General features: G+C 42.2%; 1 protein-coding gene across 1 annotated transcript in view; it reads right to left on the minus strand.

The window, feature by feature from the left end:
* The window catches only part of znf536 (zinc finger protein 536), a gene marked incomplete at its 5' end in the record, with an annotated part of 312,490 nt that overhangs the window by 260,391 nt on the left and 34,599 nt on the right, over positions 1 to 17,500 (minus strand).

Below are 17,500 nucleotides of genomic sequence, written 5' to 3' on the forward strand. Positions count from 1 at the left end.
TATATATATATATATATATTCTGATTCTGAAAGCAAGTAAGGGCATTTCCCAAAATATCAATATATAATATTCCTTCAGGACTCAACCTTTTCATGTGTGAGAGGGAAAATATGATCCTCTTTCAAAGGTTACCCAGTTTTGCTTTTAAGTATGGCAGAAGTTGTGTGGGTTACACTTTACTTGAAGGTGTCTGCATAAGAGTGACATGACGCTGTCACAAACGTGTCATAGACCTTAGAAGCACGTCATAAACGTTTATGACATGACGCTTCTTTGTGTCCTTCGGTTCGGTCATGACAATGGTTAGGGTTCATGTTTTATGACTGTGTCAACACATGACACTGTTACGTCACTCGTATGTAGATACCTTTAAATCAAGTGGTACCATTGTAGTCTTTTGCTGAACATCAGCCATGTAAATCACAATATATTAAAGCACTGTGTATGTTCCATTACAAAGATTTCAGATAAGAGTTAGGGGACCACTAAGGTCTACATAAAAGAGACTTCAGATACAGTATTAGGGGACCACTAAGGTCTATAAAAAGAGACTTCAGATCAGTATTGGGGACCACTAAGGTCTAAATAAAAGAGACTCAGATACAGTATTAGGGGACCACTAAGGTCTAATAAAAGAGACTTAGAGACGGATTAGGGGACCACTAAGGTCTACATAAAAGAGATTCAGATACAGTATTAGGGGACCACTAAGGTCTACTAAAAGAGACTTCAGTACAGTATTAGGGGACCATAAGGTCTATATAAAAGGACTTCAGATACAGTATTAGGGGACCACTAAGGTCTATATAAAGGACTTTAGAGACAGTATTAGGGACCACTAAGGTCTACATAAAAGAGATTCAGATACAGTTTAGGGGACCACTAAGGTTCATAAAAGAGGACTTCAGATACAGTATTAGGGGACCACTAAGGTCTACAAAAAAGAGACTCAGAACAGTATTAGGGGACCACTAAGGTCTACATAAAAGAGACTTCAGATACAGTATGGGGACCACTAAGGTCTATATAAAAGAGACTTCAGATACCGTATTAGGGGACCACTAAGGTCTATATAAAGAGACTTTAGAGTACAGTATTAGGGGACCACTAAGGTCTACTAAAAGAGACTTCGATACGATTAGGGGACCACTAAGGTCATATAAAAGAGACTTCAGATACAGTATTAGGGGACCACAAGGTCTACATAAAAGAGACCAGATACAGTATTAGGGGACACTAAGGTCTACATAAAAGAGACTTGAGATACAGTATTAGGGGACCATAAGGTCTATATAAAAGAGACTTCAGATCAGTATTAGGGGACCACTAAGGTTAATATAAAAGAGACTTTAGAGACAGTATTAGGGGACCACTAAGGTTACATAAAAGAGACTTTAGTACAGTATTAGGGGACCACTAAAGTCTACATAAAGACACTTCAGATACAGTATTAGGGGACCACTAAAGGTTACATAAAAGACACTTCAGTACAGTATCAAGGACCACTAAGGTCTATAAAAGAAACTTCAGATACAGTATAGGGGACCACAAGGTCTATATAAAAGAGACTTCAGACACAGTATTAGGGGACCACTAAGGTCTACAAAAGAGACTTCAGATACAGTAGGGGACCACTAAGGTCTATAAAAAGAGACTTCAGATACAGTATTAGGGGACAACCACTAGGTCGACATACAAAGAGACTTCAGATACAGTATAGGGACCACTACGGTCTATATAAAAGAGACTTCAGATACAGTATTAGGGGACCACTAAGGTCTACATAATGGGACCTTTAAATAAAAGTTTCTATAATTTCAATAATAACCGATTTCATTTCAGAAGTTTACTAACTGGGCGGCTTTGTTTGAGAGGATTTTAAAAAACATTAAATGCTCTTTATTTTTACACAAAATGTCTTGTTTTTAATTACGGAAGAATTTGTTCTCTTACTTTACGGATTTATTTCTTAGGGCGCAGCCACACACATCTAAATATGCATCGGTCCGAGTTTGTTTCAGATGTGGGCTCTAATCAAACTTTCTATCAAAAGTGACATTGTTTGAATGAAGCTTGGTGAAATATATAGCAAGAAGGCCCGAGTTATATGCTTATTTCTGTGCTCCTTTGGCCTTTGCGAGTGATAATTCTCCAGTGCATGTGTGACGTCCTGGATCCCTAACCCCTCCCGAGAGGTTTTAATTGCAGGGTCCAGATTGCCAGGGCTGATTATATAGGGCCTGGCAACCCCCATGACAAGTCACAGCCTCCATTTATATTTCCAGATCCCATGCAAAAAGAGAACACAGGGCCCCCCGTGTTAGCATGCTAGCAATGGCTGGCAAAAATTCAATTTTCATCCCCCTTTTGTATCCAAGCCTGCTGTCTTGCCCTAACGATGCTCTCTCATTCTCGACCCCCCACCCCCCCCCGTACGCTCCCCTTCTCCTGCCTTCTTCTTCTCCCTTCAACAACAGAACACAGTGGAGTCGTTAGGACCCTCTCTTCATTACTTCAAAAAACCAATCATTAGACACCAGAGTATATACGTAATTAGAAAATCACTTCCTTTGCAATCCCGGCTAAGTAGTTTACATACTGTAATTACAGGGACAAAATCAATTTTTAATCATTTCACTGATTGGGCTCATCAGCTCAGTAGGAACATTGTATCCTGCTTGTTGTGCGAAAGCAACATCTGGGCTAAAACAATTACCCTTTTGTGTTCCAGAGCGGCTCTGAAAATGCCTCGCTGTCACTTCCCCCTGTCGTGGACGCTCTCTTTCTATCTCTATCCGTCTCCAGACACCCTTTTTTCCATTTGCCTTGGTCCTTCTCTCTGTCTTTCTCCCGTGCACTCTTTCTTTTCCTCTCCCTCCCTCCGTCCGTCTCTCTTCTTCTTCTTCTCTCTCTCTCTCTCTTTCACTCCCTGCCCTTGACTTAGACATGGAGGATCACATTTAAAGCTTTATAAATCAATAGGCTATAATAAGCTGCTCTTGACATAGAGGGAGAGAAAGGAGAGCGAAAAAAAACAACATATTGCTTTTTTAACACCTCTTTTTGTTTTTTCTCTCCTCATGGCCCTGTTGTAATTTATTTATTTTTTGGTTATATTGTTGCCTTTCTGAAAACACATTTTGTTATGGCCCTACAGAAATATCACCTTATTACCATGTGTTCTGCACACTATGTGAAAGTGTGTGTGAGTGTGTGTGTGTGTGTGTGTGTGGGGGGGGGGGGTAGTCTGATGATTACAAATGCGTAAAGACAGAGGATTCTCTGTCTCCTTGTTGAATTGAGACATAAATACAAAAATCCGAGTTGAGAACTGCGTCTTCTGTCCTGGTATTCTTCACCCTTCAACCGGCTAATAAAATGCTTTGTATTCTTGTCTGAGAGAGACCCGATCGATCCACATTAGTCTGAACTCTCTCTCTCTCTTCCACTTTGAAAACTCGGGAAATCAGATTTCAGAGGGGGGAGAAGACGACGAAAAAAAAAAAATCGGTTAATGCATTGATCACTCGGGCTGTATGCAAATCACATTTTGCCTCTATTTTTTTGCTGATCAATCGCATTAATTAACGGCTTTGTTTTAACGGCACCCCGCAATCCCGTTAGACACCGCTGTCGACCTCTGAAACCCCCCCCCCCCATCCCCCGTCCCCGTCCCTCAGTAGCCATGGAAATGAACGGCGCGTGGCAGGGGACATAAATCAGGAAATCCAATTTGACCATGAGCTTCAAGTACTAACGGTAAAATATGAGCGCTAACACAGCACACAGGTACATCATCTCATATTGGGAACAATGTTATTTATTTATGACACCAACAAAAAAAAGTTTACTTGAGGGCTTTTTCAACTTCTCCAACCAAATGTGTGGAAGAGTTCAGAGACTCTGATCTTACATGTGGACTGTACAGCCTGCAGAAACGGATGTTAAATGTCATGTGTGGCTCTATGGGAGCTTTCTGCCGAACAAAATAATCCTGAGTTATCTCGGACTTGGACGTGAGATTCCAAATTCATAACAGAAAGCTTGTGTTACAAAACTGGGGGAGAGGGATTCAAAAGATGGTTATAAAGAGGATCTAATAGTAAAAAAAAAACTATTAAGTTACATCGAGGGAGTTTTATAATCCATGGTTAATTGGAGTTTGATCTATGCAAGGAACTACAAGTCATTGAATCTCGTGTTTACCATTCTAATTTTCTCTCATATAGCAACAACGTTATAGCAGTGCACGAAATCCCTGGAGTGGCCCTTTAAGAGAGTTCCACTTTTTTGACCCTGTCATTGGTAGTACTTTAAGAAATACAGTGGGAATTAGTGATTTTTCCCACTGGACATCCACCTTTTTCCTTTATTTAACACTAATACAACACCAGATAGCTAAATACTGTGTATCCTGATGTGTGTGTGCGTGTGCGTGTGTGTGTGTGTGTGTGTGTGTGTGTGTGTGTGTGTGTAAGGGGGGGTGTGCTCTGTGCTATGCAGCCTAGCTCCGGCTGCCAGGGATGCTAGTGTGTGGGATTAATAATTGACTCTTTTTGAAATTATTATTATTCCCAAAATGCTCTTTTGTGATTTGCTTTGAAGGGTGTGCATGTGCGTGTGAGGGGGGGCAGGGGGGTAGTTGGTGAAGGGGGTAAGGAGGGGGTCTTGCTTGCTCATTTGGAGAGCTTTTTCCAATTATACAATTAGTGAGGAATGTAGGGCAGCGGCCTTGGTGCTCCTCATGCTCCCCGACCCTGGATGACGACTGTCTTTTCCTCACTTTGTGTTTATCCGTTTCTTTCACATTAGTCAATAAATACATAATTAGAAATAGATGTAAAACAGACATTACATTAACATTAATGTGTAAATATGTGAATGCCCCCCAAAAAAAAAACACCACGTTGGTGAGACGAGTGTGTTAGCCAGATATCTTGTTCGGGATTGAACGCGCGCGCACACACACACACAAAGTTCTAACTAGGGCTGCTAGTTGCCTACTTGCCCCCTATGACCTCATAAGGGGCAATATTCCAGATCTGAGCTTTCATTTTCTCAAAGGCAGATCAGGATACCCAGGGCTCGGTTTACACCTCTCACCATTATTAGCCACTGGGGGGGCCATAGGCAGGCTGGGGGAACGCATATTAATGTTAAAAAACGTCATAAAGGGAAAGTTTCATGCCATGGGACCTTTAAATTCAACAAGTGATTTGTTGTGTTTTAGCAGAATACTGAAAGCAGCAGAACTGAGAACACTTGAATACCTCTTTATCGCAGGTAATATCACTAATATCGCGAGATTCAATGTTATCGCATATTTTCCTCACATCGTGCTGGCCTATCTCTAACTGCTATTGATTCCCTTTCTTCTCCGGAGCGGGGAGTGATGTGATGAATTGATTTATGATGAAGGACAAATTGTTTTATAATTTGGCCCCTTTCTGATTGTCCCCTCACTCTAGCCTGCCTGCTACAGCATGTGCCGCGCTGCGTTTCATACGAGGCAACAACAGCCAAGTGCCATCTGTTGGCGTGCAGATTTTCTGTAATCTCTCTTTACTGATTACAACAATGACTACACGAACCTCTTAAATAATTATCCCACAATGTAAAAAAAAGAGAGAGGAAGAAAAAAAAAAAAGATAAATAATTATAATCATTAACTCCCACCAAGTCTGCCACTCCTCCAGCAAATGAAGGCTGTCACAGAGAGAGAGAGAGAGAAAGAGAGAGAGAGAGAGAGAGAGAGAGAGAGAGAGAGAGAGAGAGAGAGAGAGAGTTGTTCCTTTGCTGTGATGCCAATCATGTCTTATTTATACCAGCGGGGTAGAGTACCACACAGCAGTGACAATCTTAACCCAACAACATTGAAGAGGGAACTGTGGGAAAATTGACCCCTCTGCACCCACCACCCCTGCAACTTACGTTGGTTTTTTTCTATCTTCTGGAGGAAAAATCCAACTAAAGAGGGCATGTTGCATTGTGCAGTTTGTCTCACATCACATTGATAATTCCAGCATCGGAATCACTGAGTGTATATATTTCACTATTATTCCCAATAAACTAAATGTAAACAGCATATTCCGATTGGATATTCAGAATACGGCCTTTTTCTCAGAATGTTAACATTTTCCGATTAAGCCATGTGGGATATTCCGGTATTATTCCGGTTTAAGAGGCATTCTTAGGACATGTATACAGCACATTGGGAATATGCGTCTCAATCTGAGGTTTTATGCCCTGTTTATGGCCTCTTACCTGTTTATGACTTACGGTCAGCTCTGTGCAACTGTAAAAAAAAACAACAACCAGCCAACAGTTTGCAAGGCTGCAGACCCGGTAAGAAGAAGAAACACAGCTACTTCTAAACATTATCGAAGACTTAGATGTCAACAGATATTTGGATATGTGCACACATCGCTACAATGACCTTATACAGAAGCTGGTTGAAGGAATAAAAGAGGGACGCTTGTGTTTGCATGGTCCAACAAGTCCGCCGCCGCTGGTTAAAGGTCCAATGTGGAGGGATTTCTTCCACGTAGCGTTGAGATCATATATCGCAATCAACTTTCTCGCACCATGCAGTTCAAAGTGCATATTACAGCTACGGAAGCCCTTATGATGCACTTTTTAATATCCTTTTGTCTCTTTCTGGGCAAAAAAGAAGACTCCTGTCAAAGGAAATTTGAATTTTGAATACGTGTGGTCTCCCATGTTTACTTCTCCATTTTGCCAGTGCCGGTAAAGCGGCGGTACCCATTAGCAAAATTAGCATTAGCAGCACCTGTGAGTTTATCACGTGACAGCAAAAAAACGCAAAAGGCGGAGCAGTATGTCCTGCTTACATATTTCAAGATGGCGCGTGAATATGGAGCGTCTACCCTAGTTCATGCAAATCCAAATGTAAAATTTCAAGCCAATATGAATACTTGGAATTGATGGTGCACTCTCAGAAAATGAAGTATATAATTGTAGCTTTAGAGGTACAATGGCTTGTCACTGGGGCTGTACCCTCAAGGGTACAGTTTTTGTACCCTTGAGGGTTGCTTGGGAACATATATGTACCTTTTGACCCTCAAAAAGGTTGGTTTTGTTCCTTGAGGTCCAACAATGAGCCCTATGGGGTACGTTAGTATAGATTGTACCTTGGGGGACAGAAATGGACCCCTACTGTACCCCTATTTCTGACAGTGTGGTGGGAAATATTAATGAAAAAGGACAAGTTTGTGAACGGGCAACACCGATTTTGATAACGAACAACTAAAGTTACACACTTTCATTAGCCATGTAAACAGCTTAGTTTGAATACTGTCTTTTTGAGGGTAAAGACCTGAATATCATGTGCATGCGTGGACGTAGTCACTGTCAGGTTTTGATGTACATCGCTCAGAATGAAGCTACATTTTACATTGCTACGTTTGGTTTTAACCCTCCTGTTGTCCTTGGGTCAAATTTGACCCCTTTAAAAAATGTCTATATCTGAAATATGGGTTTCTTTTTAACCAAACTATCACAAAAAATGGATTGGATTCCTTACAACGCTCTTTGCAAATACAATTGATCACTTTCATTCTTGACTAAACTCATCTGTACGTTCCTCTGATCTTAACTGTCAAAATAATTCATTATTTCTGCTTTTTTAACTCAAATATTAGGTACAAGTCTATACAAATGAGGGTTATTGACCATGATTTCCAAAATGTACTGTAAGTAAAACCAGTGGTAGTAAGGTAGTGGTAGTAAAAACAGTAGGAATCACTGTCAACTGATTTAGATATGTTGTGTAAGCAACATCTACATATTATAGTCTGTCAATGTGGAGACGATTCTATCTTCCCTAATGTGTGTTTTTAGTCACACTGATTTTTATTTATTTTTATTCTTTAAGTGTTGTTAATCTGTGTTAACGGGGGCTGTAAATTTGGAACTTTTCTTTTAGTTTTATTCTTACTTGGTCGTGTTTTGTTACTTCATGTTACGCTCACGGCAGCGGCACTATTGTTTACACACGCGATCAGCTGATTGCGCTGTGGGACCTGTGCTGCTGCCGGGGCCAACATGAAATACCGACGGGCTACGAAAGAGACGCCGGGGTTGTAGAGGGGAATAAAAAGGAAGGAAAAAGAAGAAGAAAACACAGGCCTGCCGTCAGCGATCATCAGGGAATGTACGGTCTCTGGGGAATAAGACGAGAACTAGCAGCGCTCATCAGAACCAGAGGGAGTTCGCGAGTGCAGCATACTGTGTTTTACCGAACATGGCTGCACTCGCACATCCCGACTATGGTGTAGCGGTACCGGCTTTTGACGTCTCGGCGCGGACAGGAACGTTACAGAAACGGTAAGAGAATGGAGGAGGAGAGGGGTGGGTGCACTGATGGGAGTGAAAGGTGGTGCAACCCGGGACATGTGATGTGAAGGAACGTTTCTGTAGCCCGGACATTGAACTGCTTGGCTGGGGTTTTCGTCCGTACTATTTACCGAGGGAGTTTACGTCCGCCATAATGATCGCGTCTACATCCCACCGTCTGCTGATGCGGAGGCAGCTGCTGACGTCATTAACACCACGGCTCTCACGACTACAGACGCAGCAGCCCAACGCCTTCATCGCTATCTCTGGGGATTTAATCATGTTCTCTGGATAAATCCCTCCCGGACTTTAAACAATACATTAACTGCCCCACTAGAGACAATAAAACTTTGGACCTGCTGTATGCAAATGCTAAGGATGCATACAGTGCCACTGCCCTTCCCCTTGGCAAATCAGATCACAATCTTGTCATGTTGTCTCCTGTGTATGTTCCTTGTGTCTGCGGCAGCCTGTCCACAAAAGGACTGTGAGGAGGTGGACTAGGAGGCTGAGGAGGCACTGCAGGACTGCTTGGAGTCTACAAACTGGAGGTTGCTCTGTGACCACATGGGGAGGACATCAACAACATGGTGACTGTTCACGATACATTAGTTCTGGGAGAACACCACCATGCCCTCCCGGACTGTACGCTGTTTTCCCAACTACAAGCCGTGGATCACCAGTGACCTGAAAGTTCTTCTGAAGGAGAAGAAGACAGCTTTCAGGTCATGGGACAGACAGGAGCTTAGGGAAGTACAGCACCGACTGCGGGATAAACTGAGGGAGTGTAAAAACACCTACAGGAGGAAGCTGGAGGCCAGTCTTCAGCAGAACAACATGAGGGAGGTGTGGACAGGGATGAAGGAGATCACCGGGTGTGGGAGAAGAAGAGGACAAACACCAGGCAGCCGTGATAGAGCAAACGAGCTGAACTGTTACTTTAACAGGTTTAGCTCACAGCCATCCCCTGCCTCCTCCACCACACCACCAACCCCCCACACCCCCTCATTGTCTCCTCCCCCCCACCCTCTTTTGTTCCAACATCTCCCTCCTCACTCCCTCAGCCCTCCTGCAGTCAGCCAACTCCCCCCACTACCACTACACCACATTTCTCCTCCCCCCACTGACACTTCAAGCTCCCCCCCCTGCTTTGCATTCACACCTGGCCAGGTGAAGAGACAGCTGGAGAGGCTACACCAGCGCAAGGCTGCTGGCCCGGATGGCATCAGCCCCAGGGTCCTGAAGACCTGCGCCAGTCAGCTGTCTGGTGTTCTCCAGTACCTCTTCAACCTGAGCCTGAGCCTGCAGAGGGTGCCGCTGCTGTGGAAGACGTCCTGCCTTGTCCCGGTCCCCAAGAAGTCGACTCCATCTGGCCTTAAGGACTACCGCCCAGTGGCTCTCACATCTCATGTGATGAAGGTGCTGGAGAGGCTGGTCTTGGCCTACCTGAGGCCGCAGGTGAGTTCTTCTCTGGACCCTCTACAGTTTGCCTACCAGCCTTGTCTGGGAGTGGATGACGCTGTCATCTATCTTCTGCAGCGAGCTCATTTGCACCTGGATGGTGGTGGCGGCACTGTGAGAATCACATTTTTTGATTTCTCCAGTGCATTCAACACCATCCAGCCACTGCTATTAGGTGAGAAGCTGCGGGTGATGGGTGTCGGTGCGTCCATAGTCTCCTGGATCATTGACTACCTGACAGACAGACCACAGTTCGTCCGCCTGGACCGTGTTCTGTCTGATGTGGTGGTGAGTGGTACGGGGGCCCCGCAGGGGACTGTGCTGTCTCCTTTCCTGTTTACCTTATACACCTCAGACTTTCAGTACAACTCGGAGTCATGTCACCTACAGAAGTTTTCTGATGACTCTGCAGTTGTTGGGTGTATAAGGGATGGACAGGAGGGAGAGTACAGGGCACTGGTGGGTGACTTTGTGGAGTGGTCTGGTAAGAACCACCTGCTGCTGAACGTAGATAAGACCAGAGAGATGGTGATCGACTTCAGGAGGAAGGGAACGGCTCCGCAGCCCCTTTGCATCCTGGGAAGTGACGTGGACATGGTGGAGGAGTACGATACCTGGGTGTCAACATCGACAGCAGGCTGAACTGGAAGATCAACAGCACTGCTGTTTACAAGAAGGGATGAGCAGACTCTATTCCTAGGAAGCTGAGATCCTTAACGTGTGCAGCAGGATGTTGGAGATCTTCTACCCGTTCTGTTGTGGCCACGCTCTGTTCTCCTCCGTCATTGCTGGGGCAGCAGCATCGGAGCCAGCGATAAAAACAGACTGAACAAACTGATCAGGAAGGCTGGCTCCGTGATCGGCTGCAAACTGGACACATTTGAAGCGTGGTGGGGAGGAGGTCGCTGAACAAACTGTTATCTATCATGGATAACCCTGACCATCCTCTCCACCCCACACTGGTCCAACAGAGGAGCAGCTTCTCTAAGAGGCTCCGACAGCTTCGATGCCGCACGGACCGCTAAGAATCTTCATTCCACAAACATAACACCTTTTTAACACGTCATCACTGGGTGGTAGATGAGACTTTTGGACACCACACTACTGCACTAATGCAACCTGGACATTTGGTTTATTTAAATTTACATTTTAGCTATTATTTAAGCAGTTGCACATTTTTGTTCCCCCATCCTGTACATATTCAAATATTTGTTCTTTGTACTTTATTCGTATATTATTTCATGTATATTGATGTATGTATATTTTTCCAAGTATTTCATTTACACTTTATTTGTGCTTGTGACTGATTTTGCTGCTGTTACACAGGAATTTCCTTGTCTTGGGATCAATAAACATCTATCTATCTATCTATCTATCTATCTATCGAAGTACAAATGCATCATACAAGCTCATCATGTGTTTTCTGTTTAATTGCGTTACGCAAAGCACCTACCAACTCTAGCTGTCAAATGGACGTAGTGGAATAGAAGCATAATGTGGCACCAAATGGAAGTACTCAAGTTCATTAAGTATCAAATGTCTTAGTATCACGTTACTGCAGTAAATGAACGCAGTTACTTTACACCACTGCTAAAGACGCACACTTAGTTTGGTATGTCAGGGATTAATGGGTGTGAATGCTCATCCACGTGTGTGTGTGTGTGTGTGTGTGTGTGTGTGTGTGTGTGTGTGTGTGGTGTGTTGTGTGGTGTGTGTGTGAGAGAGGAGAGAGAGAGAGAGAGAACAGCAGTCTGTTTACGAATCTCTTTATATACGCTCATCTTTGAGTGTATGCATCTTTCAAATGTGTGTGTGTGTGTGTGTGTGTGTGTGTGTGTGTGTGTGTGTGTGTTTGAGAGTATGTGTGTGTGCGCGCGTGCTTTGTGTGAGAAATGGTGTGAGAACACGTCAAGGGGAGCATGTGTTAGCTCTGCTTCCAATATGAGGGAAATCTGTGGCACATACCTCCGATATGACACAAGCCAAAACTACATGACTCACCCATGCTATATTTGATTAATAAAACTACAGCCGGCAAAACATGTTTCAAAAACAGCAGATCATTACCAAGGCGCGGTTTGACTGGAGAAATGTAGCATCCTATAATTATTATTATTATTATTATTGAGGGATGAAGAGAATATATATGTGTGTGGAGCATCCGATACGATCCCAGCTTATCCAATATGACATTTGTAATTGAATATGTCTTTGTTTCTCTCTTTATAGTGAGGTATATGTGAATGCAAGGTGATTACTCATGGGCTCAGCGTGTCCCATGAAGAGGACAGCTGCCATATATATGCCATATATATTTAGTCCCTGCAGCTCTGAATCTTATAATAAATGTTATAACGTGAATTTCCCAGCTTCAAGAGAAAAGGTTTCCATTGATTAGCACTTTACATGCGATCGATTTTTACAAACCGGCTTGACCCCCCTCTTCTCTTTTTCTGTTTCTCAGGAAGGGATGATGGTCTATATCGCAGATTAAAAGAATACAGAGAAGTGGGATGGGGTGAGTAATTATTGGAAAGAGGAAGAAAGGAAGAGGAGTGATGTTTGGGAGACGTGTATAGATTTAAAGGAGAGTAACAACGAATAAATAACAGTAATATGAGCGTGACAACAACCAGTGGTGGAATGTAACTAAGTACATTTACTACGGTACTGTACTTAAGTACACATTTTAGGATACTTGTAGTTTACTTTGAGTCTTTCCTTTTCATGCCACTTTTTACTTCCACACTACATTTTAGAAAGAAATATTGTACTTACTTAGTCTAGTAAAATAATCTGTCAGTTTTAGTTACTTTACAAATTAGGATATGAATTCAAACATGATGTTTTATTATAAATTAAACTAGTCCAGCTGACATGATCAGACCATCAAACACACTGTTTGGTTCCTTTACACTTTCTAAAATGTGAGGATTTTTCTTTTAATACCTTGAAAAGTACATTTCACGGTGTTTTTACAGTGTGGTATTAGTACTTTTACTGAAGTAACGGATCTGACTACTTCCTGATGACACGCTGATTCCAAACAACCGGGCGGGCTATGGAGACATATCCCTCACCCCCTCACTTGTACCTGTCATATGATCTCCCATCACTTATTGACACACACACACACACACACACACACACACAGTAAACACACTAACGGCCCATCACCGTGAGAGATGGGATGGCCACGCTCCTCCAGCTCCAGGAATAATGGCTCGCACCTGTTAACCATGTCACCTCTGTTTGCTAATTGTCTCCTTGAGCTACACGGAGAGGAAGTGACAGCGTTGTGGCTTTCTGACAGGCGGGCTGTGGGGGGGGGGGGGGGGAGGGTGTCCATTTGTGATGAAAAAGACTGGCACCAAAGTTATTTTACTTAGTAGTAAAGCCGCTCTATCGCTGGGTGGTTACTTCATTTAAATGACGTGTGTTTTTTGTCTTGGATAATACACGGATCAAACTTTTCCATAAACAACGAACCTTCGGGGGGTGGGGGGGGGGAATGTCTCTTTCTGCAAGATTTGAGTGTTTAGGTTCCATGGGAAACTTAAAGTAGGAGGAAAGTTTGTAAGTCTTTCTTTTCGTTGAAGCCTTGATTTAACAACATTAACCAAAAAAAACATCCAATGAAATTCTTGGATGTCGATGTATTTTCATTCTCTGGATACACTCTATTCCATAAAGGGCCCATGAAGTTAATACATGTATGTGTTAACTAGGCCAGTGGTTCCCAAACTTCTTTTACCATATGTCAAGGACCCCTGAACTGACATAAATAAGACCACGGATGCCCATTTGATGAGACTGTATACCAGGGTCCCCCTATCTGATAAGATGGTGTCCCATCTAATAATCTTATTACAGAATGTATGAATGTATGAAACCCATGACCAAAATAGTCTCACATTATGTCATTATGTTACTCATGGATGGAATTAGAGGAAAAATTGTCAAAGTATTTCCCTATCACTAATCTAGGCTTGTGTTTTTATAATTTCTAAATGTTTTGGTGATTCATCTTGGACTGGAAATGGCATATACATGTACATAGATTTCACCGACAATGTGTTAACCTGTTATTTTTAATAATATTATTTTTATTTCAATGCTACTTTCTTTCAAATGTGACCGTATTACAGTTGCAGAATTATGGAATTCTGAATAAACTACAGGTTATTCCATGAAAAAGCTGTTTTGAGACCATAGAAATAAAAGAGCAGTAATAACAGTGATGTGCTATTAGTCTCGCCTTGCCGGACCTTCTTCCACAGCTTTGCGGAGGAAGGTCTGACTAGTCCACACAACATTCCGGGATGGGAGAAAAACGTGCTCTGGTTTATTGGCATTTCTTTCAACCAATCACAATCATCTTGGGCGGCGCTGAGATCCGCATGGAGCCAAACAGCCCCGGGAAGGGGGAAGGAACTTGTTTTGGTGTGTATGCGTTCAAAGGTTGTTTAAGTCGTGCAAGAGAAAACTCAGATTGGACAGATTTACCCTGAAGAGATTTGAGGAGCACTTAACCCTAGTCCTCATAAATCCAAGGAGGACAAGAAAAACGGACATTGGCAAAAAGACATGCATCTTACGGAATATCCGGCGGACTATCCTGCAAACGTCGTGGTTATAGATTACATTTGTCTAGTTCAAAAGAGAAAAGCACTCAGCACTGTGCATGGATTATCATCCCATATCTCTCTCCCCCTTTCCAGTATATGCACTGTAATAAAGGGTTAAAGACCCCAAAAATAATCTTGAAAAACATTGATATCTGTCTTTATATTTAAACTCCTGACAAGAAAACTAACCAATATTTCTAAGTCCATTTTTCCATTGGTAGAATACAAAGATCTGCTAAACCAGTGCTGATCGACGCCTTTGTGCGATAAAAATGACAACAACAACAAAATCATGTCAATTTCAAGAGAATTTCCCAGTTAATCTTTAATGAATGTCAAATGAATATTTTAAGATAATCATCTCAATGGTTTTGCATCTGGACGTCCAGTATTTGGAGGATGTACTGTAGCTCGTGAAAATTAGCTCGTAATAGTAAGCAGGCTACATCTGTTTTTTCGATGTGTCAGATACATTTAATCAACATTTCATATCTTCCTGGGTGCATTGTCAGGTGGTAGCGGGTTGTGAACATTAATTAGACAGCCACTAAAAACTGTAGTGTTACCTTTGCACCTGACAAAAGATAATGAGTTAAATGTTCAAGTTTCAAGTGTTTTTTTTCTTAAATGTCATTGCTTCAAAGCAAGAATTCTGATAGAAAAGTTGATTGGACACTGGGCTGGAATCCAATAAAAAGACCCTTACTGGCACTAGCAGCAATGCCATGATTCAGAGGTGTCTATGTGGGTGTCAGTTTGTGACACCACCAACATATCCTGCAGGTCTTTCTGCTACCAGAAGTGCAAACATATGTGGCCTGACACACAACATGAAAACATCCTCAATTGATACTATGAGTGTTTATTTTGCAGTCGGTCAACTGTCCAATCCCATTTCAAAGCTCCCTTGGCCTTTGGAATTAAAATAACCCTACATCATCACATACCCTTCACCATACCTAGAGATTGGCATGAGGTACTTTCCATAAAATCATCTCTCAATGCAAATCTAACTGAAATAAAACCATACTAATCTCTAGGTATGGTGAAGGGTTATGTTAATCCCAAAGGCCAAGGGAACTTCATCAGGATGCATAGTATCCTGGATCCATGAAATAACTGGCCTTTAATAATAAAGAAAATATGCCTGTTTCTATGGGAATTTAACATAGGGGTGTGTATACTCATGTCCCCTGTATTTTAAGGAAGAATATTTATTTATTTACGATAAATTATTGATTCACAGAGAAAATTGGTGTCCTTAAAGGTGGGATTTTCCTATTTTATATTATGGCATTAAGATAATTTAATTTAAGGATGATTTTTTTCTTTTTAATCCTCTTTTTAGTGAACTTTAGCATGGTTCATAAAGTTATGAGCACCACTCTATATAGGTTGTTTGTTCCTGCCCTCTAATATGACCCACAGGAGCATTTTTATAAATTAATGCCCATAGTGGTGGCAGAAAATACGACCGACAGAGTGTTTTCCATCGAACATATTTAAACCAGGGAAAGTAACGGTCGCGGTTTTAAACACGTCGATAATGTATAAAAGTCGCAGTTTGGTTAGGTTTAGGCACAAAAACGACATTGTTCTGTTTGTTCCGTGAAGTAAAAAACTCACTTACTTTTATTTTCAAAATGGAACACAGAGTCTTGTTTCCTGTTGTTGGGTGACCCATCGATTTATAAAACTTGGCTTTTTTATACTCATTGTCCTACTTCCTGCTCCTATCATGACTAGAGTTGGCTGCCACTAGGAACGTAAATACGAGTCGTAATTGCCGTTTGAACAAAATGCTGGACTTTTTCGGGGGAGGACAGTCTGGTTTGGTATGTTGTAGCATGCTGTACCTACTTGAAAAGTCAGGCAATAAATCCGAAAAGATTTGTGCAATTCTGCAAATGTTGCATGCCAAAACTGATGTGCAAGGTTGGCTACATTAAACAAGAACAGATCATGTTCACTTCACAAGTTCAGGTCAATGTGGTGACACTCATTTACCCTACACCCACCCCCCATAAAACCAACATAGCCCTATTTCCATATAGTGTGCATGCACACGAGTAGGGCTGGGTACCGAATCCGATACATGTTAAGCACTGACCGAATTGCCTATAAAGTATCTAGTATCTTTAAATGCCTCGTCATTCAATACCCAATTTCAATACATAAGGAGCAAATCTCATCAGCGTCAGTGAGCCAATAGGCATGCCAGCATGCTTCTATACCAAGATCTAATAATGCGTCTGATTGGCTGTCTAACGTTACACGTTGTACAGACACACAAGTTAACTCTGTGAGCCCTAAGGTATTTTTGACAACTTATGGTTATATCTAACTATTCTGCCCTGGGGTAATTCCTCTTCATATAAGATCTTTGTTTCATCCGCATTGATGGACCAGCCTGGTCAAGATGGTTTCCCAGAATATCATGGGAAAAAGCAAAATGGCACTTAGCATCAAAGCTAACGGCATCTGAAAATTCATAAATTGTGGGCATAAAGTGTGTTTGGATTTATGGCACAAAAACCATAAAACAACTCTGAATTTCCAGGCTGTATACAAAAAATTCTCTATGGCTATAACGACCCCAATCAGCAGAGCAGCACGAGTATTAACTTTTACCTGAAGAAAACTATAGAAAATGATTAAGCCATGAATCAAAGATGCGGTTTTTTGTTGAGAGTTCAGACTCTACGTCATGCATAGAGACAGAGCTGAAAAATAAATAATACGATTTGTGCCCTAATGCGTATTGTAGTTTCTTTTTGGTAGAGTGGATTTTATGAAATTGCTATCGAAAAAAGCATCGTTCAGGAATTGAAGTCACTGCATCGGTATGGAAACATCTGAAACGATACCCACCCCTGCACATGATCATAAATCCATGCACTACTGCTGAAAGGTTGCCCATTCATTTTTGTGTATCTGGCATAGTGAGTGGTTCTCTTCTATAACTTGGATGTACTCCGGAGCAAGTTCCACTGACCCACCAACGGATGGCGTAATGGGCAGCTCACAGGTACCAATGTCTCGCCGGTGTGACTGA

This window comes from Etheostoma spectabile, unplaced genomic scaffold, assembly GCF_008692095.1.
Source record: "Etheostoma spectabile isolate EspeVRDwgs_2016 unplaced genomic scaffold, UIUC_Espe_1.0 scaffold285, whole genome shotgun sequence".
NCBI classification, from domain to species: Eukaryota; Metazoa; Chordata; class Actinopteri; order Perciformes; family Percidae; genus Etheostoma; species Etheostoma spectabile.